Here is a 13967-nt window from a genome sequence, read left to right on the forward strand (position 1 = left end):
AAAGAAAGAAAGTAAATCTGAATCATATAGAGATCTGAATATAGGTAAACAATTTTTAGAAGATTTACAAGACATCACCTCTTTAAAAACAAATTTCTATTACTAATGTTACTTTATGAAAAAGCTTTTAAATTTATGAACCTATTTTTAATAAAATGAAAAGAGATTTTCACTTTAAAACACCGAAAAGACCTAAAAATGTAAGTAACCTCAAGTTATAAGAAAACCATTCTTCCTGAACTGAATCATCTAAAGACAGTTCCATAAACTATTTTCCTATTAAATGCCTTTGAAAACAGTAATACTGGTTTCATGTCATTATATTGCATTATAGACATTAGACAAATTATTTTGCTTTACTAATTTTTAAGTGCGAAACTTTCTCTTGAAACAACTTCAGACTTGTATGTTCATGCTGAAATTTTTATCACAATCCATTTGATATAATTTTATGTTTTAAATAGTACCGTTTTTTTCATGTACTAAATAAAAGCCCTTTAAGAAGCAAAGGCTGCAAAAGGATACTTAGTATTGCTTAGATTTCTAATGTTCATGAAAACAGCAAGTTTTATTTATTCATGTAATTTACTTATTTGAGACAGAGTCTCACTCTGTCACCCAGGCTGGAGTGCAGTGGCAAGATCACAGCTCACAGCAGCTTCAAACTCCTGGGCTCAAGCAATCCTCTTGCTTCAGCCTCCCAAGTAGCTGGGACTACAGGTGTGCACCACCATGCCAAGCTAAGAAAGCATATTTCAGTGAAAACTTTTAAGTAATTCTAGAGTAAAAGTTCAGGGTTTAGATCCTTGTTCTTGGTAGTTACTAGATGCATGGCCTTAGGCAAATCACTGGAACTCTGATTCTGTTTCCTGATCTTAGCATTCTAAAAAATGGCTATCATCACCTCCATCACTTGGGTAGGTACGAGGGTGCTGTATTTAAGATGACTGCTCAAAGAGTAGCCACTAAGTAACTCTTAGCAACTTCCATTCTCCCTTCTTACTAGTATCAAACTAAGATCAATGCACTAATCTAACAAAACAGTCAATCAATAAATGTTCCCAAGGTTAAATACAGCAATAAATTCAAATCATAGGCAAAGAAAAGATGAAAGAAACAAGTTAGCTAATATTTGTTCAAATAACATACTCAAGACATATCTATGCCTCAACTACAGTTAACTGCTAGTCACAATAACCACATGACCCTCCTTACTTCAGAGAAACTTAGAGGCGATAAAGTCCATCCAATGCTTAAAATTAAGGCAGAGGAGAAGCAGGGTTCAGGAAAGAGTGCATGCAATTTAGAAGAAGAATCAAATAGCCACAACGTTTTTGCAAAGATATAAATTCCAATGCAGTGTACTTACACTTCTGACCTTTAGCTCCAACATATTTCAGCACTAGTATGTTACACATAACCCTCTGCTAACAAGTAGTATTTTCCAAAACCCATTTTTTCTTCCTTCATCCATTTCTGCTTCATGAAAAGCAGAAAACTTTATATTCCTAATTTGTATTTCTAACAGCAAGAAATTATTATTATTTTATTTATTTATTTTTTTGAGACAGTTTCATTCTTGTTGCCCAGGCTGGAGTGCAATGGCGCAATCTCGGCTCACTGCAACCTCCGCCTCCCGGGTTCAAGCAATTCTCCTGCCTCAGCCTCCCGAGTAGTTGGGATCACAGGCATGTGCCACCACGCCGAGCTGATTTTTTTGTATTTTTAGTAGAAACAGGGTTTCTCCATGTTGGTCAGGCTGGTCTCGAACTCCCGACCTCAGGTGATCCGCCCGCCTTGGCCTTCCAAAGTGTTGGGATTAAGAAATTATTACTCTTTTCTCCTTGCTATTGGAGTTACTATAAACTGTACAGTCTAAAGAATGGATTTCTCCTTTTTCCATCAAAAAAAAGGATTACAATTGGAAACAAAATACACTGAGTGGTAAATACACTGAGTATATACAATGATCAAAATTCAAACCAAACACTTAAGATGTGTAGATTTAATTGTATAAATAATACCCCGACTTTAAAAGTTCACATTAATCACAATTTCATGAAAAGGTTGAATGAGAATATACATTTGAAGGAATATTTGAAGAAATAAAACCAACAACCAGCTTTTCAAAAAATAAACAAATATTACAAGGGAAAAAAACAGAACCAGGGAGAACTTTGGGATTAAAAGATACTAAAGGGACATAACAACCAATGTAATATATAAACCCTAATTCAAACAAATAAGCAACATAGGAAATCATGAGCTATTTGGGAAGCTTTGAACTCTGATAGAAAACTTGATTTCAACAATTAATTCATTTATTGAAGGTGTAGTTATATTCTTTAAGGTACTTTTATGTTTAAAAAAGGAATAATCTTTGGCCAAGCACAGTGGCTCACATCTGCAATCCCAGCACTTTGAGAGGCTGAGGAAGGCGGATCACAAGGTCAGGAGATCGAGACCATCCTGGCTAACACGGTGAAACCCTGTCTCTACTAAAAATACAAAAAAATTAGCTGGGTGTGGTGGTGCACGCCTGTAGTCCCAGCTACTCGGGAGGCTGAGGCAGGAGAATTGCTTGAACCCAGGGGACAGAGGTTGCAGTGAGCCGAGATCGCGCCACTGCACTCCAGCCTGGGCGACAGAGCGAGACTCCATCTCAAAACAAACAAAAAAGGAGTAATCTTCATCTTTAAGCAATACATATTTAGAGGTGGGGCATGGTGGCTCACACCTGTAATCCCAGCACTTTGGGGGGCCAAGGCAGGCGGATTACCTGAGGTCAGAAGTTCGAGACCAGCCTGGCTAACCTGGTGAAACCTCGTTTCTACTAAAAATACAAAAAAAAACCCCAAAAAAACAAAAACTAGACAAGCGTGGTGGCATGCACCTGTAATCCCAGCTACTTGGGAGGCTGAGGCAGGAGAATCACTTGAACCCAGGAGGTGGAGGTTGCAGTGAGCCAAGATCATGCCATTGCACTGCAGCTTGGGCAACAAGAGTGAAACTCCATCTCAAAAAAAAAAAAAAAAAAGAAGTACATACTTAGAAATATCTACTAAAGTAATAACATGATGCCTAAGTTTACTTCAAAATAATTGGGAAAGTTAGATGAAGATGATTATCCATGAATTGTTGAAGGTAGGTGATCAGTACAAAGGGGTTCATTACTGTGTGTGTGTGTGCTGTATTAAACTTGTTTTGGAAAATTCAAATTGCCTATTGTCAAAACTGTACCAATGGCCCAAGGTTTGTTCAAGTATTTAGAAGTAAAAAATAAATGCAAAACTAATCTAGTCAGCGTTGCAGCCAGACCCGAAGTGCAGTAAAGTAGTGACTGTAACAGGAGCAGCTAGACCTGAAGTGTGATAAAGCAGTGACTGTAATAGGATCACAAAGGAGTTTTGGAGGTGCCAGTAATGTTGCTTCTTCTTACATGGGTGTGTTCACTTTGTGAAAATACACCATTATTAAGCTGCGTACTCGCTGTGTACTTTCTTTTTCTTTTTTTGGTTGAGATGGGGTCTCACTATGTTGCCAAGGCTGGTCTCAAAGTGCTGGGCTCAAGCCATCCTCCCACCTCAGCCTCCTTAAGAATTGGGATTACAGATGTGAGACACCATGTCTAGCCTGTGTACTTTCTTTACATGTTATAAGTCAGTAAAAATTTTAGTTAAAAACAATTACTGGACAGGTGCGGTGGCTCATGCCTGTAATCCCAGCACTTTGGGAGGCCAAGGTGGGAAGATCGCTTGAGGTCAGGAGTTCGAGATCAAACTGGCCAACATGGCAAACCCCGTCTCTACTAAAAATACAAAAATTAGCCAGGCTTGGTGGCAGGCACCTGTAATCCCAGCTACTCAGGAGGCTGAGGCAGGAGAATCCCCTGAACCTGGGAGGCAGAGGCTGCAGCGAGCCGAGATCACACCATTGCACTCCAGCCCGGTTAATAGAGCAAGACACCGTCTCAAAAAAAAAAAAAAAAAAATTTACTAAAGGAATTAGAAAAATAGGCATTTCAATAGTAATTTAAAAAGTTAAGTTGAGGCCAGGCGTGGTGGCTCACACTTGTAATCCCAGCACTTTGGGAGGCTGAGGCGGGTGGATCTCCTGAGGTCAGGAGTTCGAGACCAGCCTGGCCAACATGACGAAACCCCATGTCTACTAAAAATACAAAAAATTAGCTGAGCATGTGGCGCACGCCTGTAATCCCAGCTACTCGGTGGGGCTGAGGCAGGAGGATCACCTGAACCCAGGAGGCGGAGGTTGCAGTGAGCAGAGATCATGTCACTGCACTCCAGCCTGGGTGACAAGAGCGAAACTCCATCTCAAAAACAAAAAAAACCCAATACTGGTAAAGATGTGTGTCTAATCCATATGGCCATATTGAACTTCAAAGTGTTTAAAAGTCTTAGATATTACTACTAGTTTGAAAGTGACATACACATGGAAAAATTCTCTCAATTCAGTAAATTTGTACTGACTACCTACCATGTATACAAACCATTATCTTGGCAGTATAGCATAGTGGTAAGGAGGATTTCAAAAATCAGAAAAACCTAAAATTCGAATGCAAACTCTGCTACTCACTAGCTGCCCTGCTTTGGGCAAATTACTTAACCTCTCTAAAACTTGGTTTCCTCACCTATAAAATAGATACAAAAACAGGCCTGGTGCAGTGGCTCACACCTATAATCCATACTTTGAGAGGTAGAGGAAAGAGGATCACTTGAGCCCAGAAGTTCTAGACCAGCCTGTTAGAGCAGCATGGTGAAACCCTGCCTCCACCAAAAACAAATAAAAACAAAAAAACAACAGAAAACGACTGAGAAGCTAAATGAGAAAACACTATAAAATGTTGACCATAGGGCCTAGCACAATAATATGTACTCAATAAATAACAGTTCCGATTATTACAGCAACTAAGCATTTTAATTGTTTTAGTAGGTTTTGGTTTTTGTTTTGAGACAGGGTCTCACTCTGTTGCCCTGGCTGGAGTGCAGTGGTGCAATCATGGCTCACTGCAGCCTCAACCTCCTAGGCTCAAGCAACTCTCCCAACTCAGCCTCCCGAGTAGATGGGACCACAGGCATGCAGCCCAACACCCAGGTGATTTTTCTATTTTTTGTAGAGACAGGGTTTTGCCATGTTGCCCAGGCTGGTCTCAAACTCCTGAGCTCAAGTGATCCTCCCGCCCTGGCCTCCCAAAGTGCTGGGATTAAAGGTGTGAGCCACCGTGCCTGGCTGGTTTAGGTTTTTAAACCTTCAATGCCTTCCTGCCTTACAAGGTCATTCATGATCCGGTCCCCCATTTACCTCTTTCAGCCTTATCTCTTGCAGCTTTTCCAATACAACACAGTCACAAGTCATAATGGAATACTTTTATTTGCCTGGCCTTTCACATACTGCTCTCTTGGCCTGATATGCCTTTGCTCTATACCCTTCTGAGCTCAAGGGACTCCTACTTATCCTTTCTGAATTTATTAAGTGCTAACCCGACTTTTCCAATCTTTGTCATATGTCCTTGCTCTATGCTCTATATAATACCCTGTATATCCTAAAATACTACTGTAGCATTTTCCACACTATTTAAATGTTTATCCATCGTCCCTCGCACTGATCTGTGAACTTACATAAAAGATCTTTATAATAATTTTTAAAAACAAGGTCAACAGTTAATAAATGTTTAAGAAATAAATAAGCCTAGGAAAAAATTATCACATAAGAGATTACTGTCATTGCTTACAGATTTGAAAAAAAAAAAAAAAACTAAAGAGAAAAAGAGTTAATTTGCTATGGTCATACAACTAGAAAGTGGCTCATTAGGAAACTACATCTCTATAGTTAAGCTCACTTTCTTTTCTACTATGCCACACTGACCTCAAGAATCTTATAAATCTAATAGGAGAAACATATAGTATACAAATGTCTTTAATACAAGGTGCAATAAAGTATATGCTTGAAAGGAAATTTTCCTTGATTCTAAAATAAGCTTTATTTATTATACTTCAATGTTTCTGAATCCAAAATCAGTCTATCAATATGTATATTTAATATATTTCTTAATTCTCAAAAAAACAGCTATCAAACTGAAGCAGGAACCTACAAGAAAAGGCAAAATAATATAAGCAAAGTGTTAAAATAGTTTTAGGAAGATAGAGAAAACGCTTATTGGGATAAGAGAGGAATAAAAGAAAAATATTCATAGAAAAGAGTATTTCCGGCCAGGCGCAGTGGCTCACACCTGTAATCCCAGCACTTTGGGAGGCTGAGGTGGGCAGATCACGAGGTCAGGAGATCGAGACCATCCTGGCTAACAAGGTGAAACCCTGTCTCTACTAAAAATACAAAAATTAGTCGGGGATGGTGGAGAGTGCCTGTAGTCCCAGCTACTCAGGAGGCTGAGGCAGGAGAATGGCGTGAACCCAGGAGGCGGAGCTTGCAGTGAGCTGAGATGGCGCCACTGCACTCCAGCCAGGCCAACAGAGCAAGACTCCGTCTCAAAAAGAAAAAAGAAAAAGAAAAGTTATTTCCCTGGGCTTGAAAGGCACAGATAAAAATGGGATGGCATTCTTGGTGGTGGGAATGCTATGAACTAAAAAATATAGGAAGGCCAGGTACAGTGATTCACACCTGTAATCTCAACACTTTGGGAGGCCAAGGCAGGACAATTGCTTGAGCCCAGGAGTTTGAGACCAGCCTGGGCTACACAGTAGGAGCCTGTCTCTACAAAAAAAAATAGAAAAATTAGCTGAGTGTGATGGCACATGCCTGTAGTCTCAGCTACTCAGCAGGCTGAGGCAAGAGGATCGCTTAGAGCCTGAGAGGTTGAGGCTGCAATGAGCCATGATTGCGCCGCTGCACTCCAGCCTGGGCAACAAAGTTAAGACCCTGTCTCAAAAAAATCAAAAATAAAAAGGCCAGGGGGGTGGTGGATCATGCCTGTAGTCCCAGCACTTTGGGAGGCCGAGGTGAGAGGGCTGCTTGAGGCTGGAATTTCAAGATCAGCAGGCCAACATAGCAATATCCATCTCAAAAAAAAATTTTAAATTTGAAAATTGGCCAGGCATGGTAGCTCACCCCTGTAATCCCAGCACTTTGGGAGGCCAAGGCAGGCAGGTTGCTTAAGCCCAGAAGTTTGAGACAAGCCTGGGCAACAAAGCAAGACCTTATCTCTACAAAAAGTAAAATAATCAGCTGGGCATGGTGACACATGCTTGTAGTCCCAGCTACTTGGGAGACTCAGGCAGGAGGATCCCCTGAGCCCAGGAGTTCAAGGCAACAGTGAGCTCATCGCACCACCGCACTTCAGCCTGGCCAATAGAGCAAGACCCTGTCTCTTAAAAAAAAAAAAAAAAAGAGGAAAGAAAGAAATATAAATCTATTCCCTCCTTATTAACAGCTACAGAGTTTTCTGAAGTATCAATGTGTCTGGGTCTTTTAACCATTAGCTCCAGTATTTTGATCTCAAAAACTGCATTTCCATAAGATAGGGTCCTAGAAGTAGAATCATTTGATACAACTTGCTTGTAAAGGCTGTTTCTTAATATAAAACCCTGCTCTAATTTTTGAGACCCTGTCTCTAAAAAGAAAACAAACCCCAAAATGCCATTTGAGTATCCATCTCACCCAACATTCCTGCTTTGAACCTGAATATGGTATCTGGACTACAGAAATCTACTTTAGGACCATGATGTTACAACTGTGAAGCACAAGAGTCAACACACTAAGGACAGCAGAGTGCTGAATGAGAAATGGCCAGCATTCATGATGACACTATTGAACTGCTAGATGGAACCACCATGACATGACACACCTCCAGACTTCCTTGTTTTTTTTCTTGGAGACAGAGTCTCGCTCTGTTGCCCAGGCTGGAATGCAGTGGCACGATCTCAGCTCACTGCAATCTCCGCCTCCAGGGTTCAAGCGATTCTCACGCCTCAGTCTCCCAAGCAGCTGGGATTACAGGCAGACACCATCACGCCCAGCTAATTTTTGCATTTTTAGTAGAGACGGGGTTTTACCATGTTGGTCCGGTTGGTTTCAATGTATGTATTTGGGAGTTTTGCTCCCAATTAGGATACAGAAGGTCAAAGGCCAGGCACAGTGGCTCACACCTGTGATCTCAGCACTTTGGGAGGCCGAGGCGGGTGGATTACCTGAGGTCAGGAGTTCAAGGCCAGCCTGGCCAATGTGCTGAAACCCTGTCTCTACTAAAAATACAAAAATTAGCTGGGTGTGGTGGCACATGCTTGTAATCCCAGCTACTTGAGAGGCTGAGGCAAGAGAACTGCTTGAACCCAGGAGACAGAGGTTGCAGTGAGCCAAGATCACGCCACTGCACTCCAGCCTGGGCAACAAAGACTCCATCTCCAAAAAAAAAAAAAAAGAAGGTCACAAAAGATCACTGTACCTACTGTAGTAAGAAAACACCCAATAAATGAAAATCCATGTGTTTTTAAAGACACTGAAAAGGCACAGAAACAAAATGTCTAAATGAACTGATTTTCAGAAATGAACCAGCCCTTCCTAAGTGAGCAGAGACCAGTAGCCATTTTTAACCCTAAGATGTTGATTATGTCTGGAAGCATGAGTGAACAAGCAAGCCTGCAACAGAGAACAAGAAGAGTCTCATCAACTTAATCAACGTAATTGGGAGAACTGGGTCAGTTAATAACCAACAGTCATCAACTTTTTAGATATTCAGTTATTATTTAGTTAACTGATCCAATTTTCCCAATTACGTTGATTAAGTGAACTTCTACTATAACATCTAAACCTTACGACTATATGAATATTTCTCATAAGATATGCCTGGGTCAGACCCAATAAAAAGTCAAATGGGAAGAATTATGATACTTTTTTCTCTTCTGTCTTCAAATATTAAAGAATCCTAAAAATCTCTTTATTAGGATTCACATTTTAAGCACTTTTCAATAGGTAGCAACAATATCCCAGTATGTAAGAAATACTTTATTTGATGTAAATCTCATCTCAAAGGTCATTTGGACTTAGCAAACACATTGAGTTCATCGGTATTGCTTATGACTTTAAAAGACTCATGGTCCAAATTCCACTCCACCTCTACAGCCAAAATTAAACAAAGCCAACAAGTCTATTACTGAAAAATGTTATCACAATGTACATCTCTGGGAGTTCTGCTCCCATTTAGGATAAAGGAGGTCACAAAAGATCACTGTAACTGTTGTAATAACAAAACACCCAATAAATGAAAAAGCATGTGTTGGCCGGGCGTGGTGGCTCACGCCTATAATCCCAGTACTTTCGGAGGCCGAGATGGGCGGATCACGAGGTCAGGAAATCAAGACCATCCTGGCTAACATGGTGAAACCCCGCCTCTACTAAAAATACAAAAAATTAGCCGGGCACGGTGGCAGGAGCCTGTAGTCCCAGCTACTTGGGAGGCTGAGGCAGGAGAATGGCATGAACCCGGGAGGTAGAGCTTGCAGTCAGCCAAGATCACGCCACTGCACTCCAGCCTGGGCTGCAAGAGCAAAACTCTGTCTCAAAAAAAAAAAAAAAAAAGAAAACAAAAAGCATGTTTTTTTAAAAGACACTGAAAATGTATAGAAACACAATGTCCAGGCCGGGGCGCAGTGGCTCATGCCTGTAATCCCAGCACTTTGGGAGGCCGAGGCGGACAGATCACAAGGTCAGGAGATCAATACCATCCTGGCTAACACAGAGAAACCCTGTCTCTACTAAAAACACAAAAAATTAGCCAGGCGTAGTGGCGGCACCTGTAGGAACCTGGGAGGCGGAGCTTGTAGTGAGCCGAGATCGTGCCACTGCACTCCAGCCTGGGCAACAGAGCGAGACTCCGTCTCAAAAAAAGAAAAAAAAAAAAAAGAAACTCAATGTCTAAATGAACTGATCTTCAGAGACGAACCAGCCCTTCCTAAGTGAGCAGACACCAGTAGCCATTTTTAACCATAAGATGTTGACCAAGTCTGGAAGCATGAGTGAACAAGCAAGCCTGCCACAGACAGAGGACAAGGAGAAGAGTCTCTTGCTGGAACAAAGAGAAACCAACCAGAATTACGTGGCCTGACATGGCAGTCTGAAATCTGAAGAAACTCCAAATACAGCAATAATTATCTACCAATTCTCTCCCATGGGACAACTGCAGTTGGGCTGGAAGGTATAGAGAGTTCTAGCGTCGTGTGGAGCTTAGATCCCCAATCTCAGCTGGAGAGAGACACCTAATACCAGAACAGAAAACTACAGTTTCAAACCCAACTCTGACCTGACCCAATTCAATTTCTAATTAGATCAAAGCAATCAGCCCCTCACCACAGTTAAGACAAAAGAAAAGAGAAAGCACTCATGGGTAAGGGAAAGGATACTATCTACTTCAGTCTCTACTTTTCCTTTACACACAATCTCCAATGTACAATAAAAATTTACAAAACCAGATAGGAAGACTCAATATTGTCAAAAGGTGAGTTCTTCCTGATTTAATCTACAGATTCAATGCAATCCTAATAAAGATCCCAGCAAGCTATTTTGTAGATACTGACAAACTAGTTATAAAGTTTGTATTGAGAGGGAAAAGACTTGGAATAGCCAACACAAAATTGAAGAACAACAAAGTTGGAGGACTGACACTACCCAATTTCAAAACTTACTATAAGGCTACTTATCAAGACAGTGTGGTTGATATGGTTTGGCTGTGTCCCCACCCAAATCTCATCTTGACTTATAGTTTCCATAATCCCCACGTGTCATGGGAGCAACCCGGTGGGAGGTAATTGACTCATGGGGGTAGTTACCCCCATGCTGCTGTTCTTGTGACAGTGAGTTCTCACAAGATCTGATGGTTTTATAAGGGGGTTTTCCCCATTTGCTCGGCACTTCTCTCTCCTGACACCATGTGAAGAAGGACAAATCTGCTTCCCTTTCTGCAACGATTATGTTTCCTAAGGCCTTCCTAGCCATGCAGAACTGTGAGTTAATTAAACCTCTCTCCTTTATAAATTACCCAGTCTCAGGCAGTTCTTTATAGCAGCGTGAGAACGGACTAATACAGTGGTACTGGTGAAACAACAGATCAATGAAACAGGACAGAGAACCCAGAAACAGACTCATAAAAAGTCAACTGATCTTTGATATAAGAGAAAAGGCAATATAATGGAGAAAAGACAGCCTTTCAACAAATGGTGCTGAACTGGACATCTACATGTAAAAGTAATCTAAACACAGACCTTGCATCTCTCACAAAAATTAACTCAAAATGGATCTAAACATAAAATGCAGAAATATAAGATAACACAGGAGAAAAACTAGATGACCTTGGGTATGGCAATGACATTTTAAGTATACCAAAGGCACAATTCATGAAAGAAATAACTGATCAACTGGACTTCATTAAAATTTAAAATGTCTGCTTTTTAAAAGATACTGTTGGCCAGGCATGGTGGCTCACACCTGTAATCCCAACACATTGGGAGGCAGAGGCAAGAGAACTGATTGAGCTCAGGAGTTTGTGACCAAGCTGGGCAATATAGGGAAACCTCAACTCTACAAAAAATTAAAAAATTAGTCAAGCACGGTGGTGTACCCCTGTGGTCCCAGCTACTAGGAAGGCTAAGATAGGAGGATTGCTTGAGCCCAGGAGGTCAAGGATAGAGTGAGCAGTGATCACACCACTGCACTCCAGCCTGAGTGACAGAGCACAACCTTGTCTCACAAAAGAAAAAGTGTATAATTAAAAGTATTTTTTGGACTGGGCACGGTGGCTCTTGCTTGTAATCCAGCACTTTGGGATGCCAAGGCAGGTGGATCACTTGCACCCAGAGTTCGAAATAAGCTAAGATGACACAGCAACACTCTATTTCTATTTTTATTAAAAAAAAAAAAAAAATTTTTTTTTGAAAAAGATACTGTTAAGAGAATGAGAAGACAAGCCACAGGCTGGAAAAAAATACTTACAAAAGAAGTATCTGATTAAAAAACTGTTACCTGGCTGGACACAGTGGCTTATGCCTGTAATCCCAGCACTTTGGAAGGCTGAGGCGGGCGGATCACCTGAGGTCGGGAGTTTGAGACCAGCCTGACCAACATGGAGAAACCCTGTCTCTACTAAAAATACAAAATTAGCTGGGCATGGTGGCGCATGCCGGCAATCCCAGCTACTCGGGAGGCTGAGGCAGGAAAATCGCTTGAACCCGAGAGGTGGAGGTTGCAGTGAGCCGAGATTGTTGCGCCACTCACTGCACTCCAGCCTGGGCAACAAGAAGGAAACTCTGTCAAAAAAAAAAAACACAAACACACAAAAAAAACTGTTACCCAAAATATACAAAGAACTCTTAAAACTCAATAAGAAAACAGCCTGATTGAAAAATTAAAATTAAAATAAATAAAATAAAAAATGGGCAAAGGACCTCACCTAAGAAGATATACAAATGGAAAATAAACACATGAAAATAGGGAAATGCAAATTAAAACAGTAACATACCACTACAAGCCTACTAGAAAGGCCAAAATCCAGAACACTGATAACACCAAATGCTGGTGAGGACATGAAGCAAGGCAAACTGTCATTAATTGCAGATAGAAATGCAAAAGAATACAGCAACTTTGGAATAGAGTCTGGCAGTTTCTTACAAAACTAAACACACTCTTACCATACGATCCAGCAATCAAGCGTCTTGGTATTTACCAAAAAGAGCTGAAAACATGTCCTCACAAAAACCTATACACAGCAGCTTTACTCATAATTGCCAAACTTTGAAGCAACCAAGACATCCTGCAGTAGGTGAATGGATAAACTGTGATACATCCAGACAATGGAATATCACACAGCGCTAAAAAGAAACGGGCTTTCAAAGCCATAAAAAGACATGGGAGCCCAGCTCAGTGGCTCATGCCTATAATGCCAACACTTCGGGAGCCCAAGGCGGGTGGATCACTTGAGGTCAGGAGTTCAAGACCAGCCTGGCCAACATGGTGAAACTCCATCTCTACTAAAAAAATAAAAATAAAAAATTAGGCAAGGCGTGGTGGCTCACACCTGGAATCTCAGCACTTTGGGAGACGGAGGGGGCAGATCATTTGAGGTCAGAAGTTCAAAACTAGTCTGGCCAACACAGTGAAACCCCATCTCTACTAAAAATACAAAACTTAGCCAGGAGTGGTGGTGCACAACTGCAGTCACAGCTACTTAGGAGGCTGAGGCAGAGAATCGCTTGAACCCGAGAGGCGAAGGTTGCAGTGAGCAGAGATCACGCCACTGCACTCTGGCCTGGGGGACAGAGTGAGGCTCCGTCTCAAAAAATAAATAAATAAAATAAAATAAAAAATAAAAAAATTGGCCAGGTGTGGTGACACACGCCTGTAGTCCCAGCTACTCCGGAGGTTGAGGCAGGAGAACTGCCTGAACCCGGGAAACGGAGGTTGCAGTGAGCAGAGATCACGCCACTGCACTCCAGCCTGTGTGACAGAGCAAGACTTCGTCTCAAACTAACTAAATAAAGACATGGGAGATGTTTAAGTGCATATTACTAAGTGAAAAAAGCCCATCAGAAAAGGCTACATACTATATTATTCCAACTCTGACATTCTAGAAAAGGTAAAACTATGGAGACATTAAAAAGACCAGTGGTTGGCAGGGGTTAAGGTAGGAAGAAGGGATAAATAAGCAAAGCAGAATTTTTAGCACAGTGCAACTATTCTATATGATATCATAATGGTGAATACATGTCATTATACATTTCTCAAAACCCACAGAATATACGAGAAAATCCTAATATGAAACATGGATTCTGGGAAATAATGATGTGTCAGTGTAGGTTCACCAGTTATAACAAATGTACCACTATGATAAGGGATGTTGACAGTGAGGGAGGCTATACACGTGTGGAATTAAGGAGTATATGGGAACTCTCTGTACTACCTGCTCAATTTTGTTGTGGATCTAAAACAGGTCTAGGCCAGGCATGGTG

The 13967-nt window shown here is 41.1% G+C and overlaps 1 protein-coding gene across 4 annotated transcripts in view; it reads right to left on the minus strand.

Annotated features, from left to right (window-relative positions):
- The window catches only part of ESCO1 (establishment of sister chromatid cohesion N-acetyltransferase 1), a 71956-nt gene that overhangs the window by 12314 nt on the left and 45675 nt on the right, over positions 1-13967 (minus strand). The gene's annotated exons all lie outside the window — the stretch shown is intronic.

The sequence above is a fragment of the Pan paniscus genome, chromosome 17 (genome assembly GCF_029289425.2).
Source record: "Pan paniscus chromosome 17, NHGRI_mPanPan1-v2.0_pri, whole genome shotgun sequence".
Taxonomy (NCBI): Eukaryota; Metazoa; Chordata; class Mammalia; order Primates; family Hominidae; genus Pan; species Pan paniscus.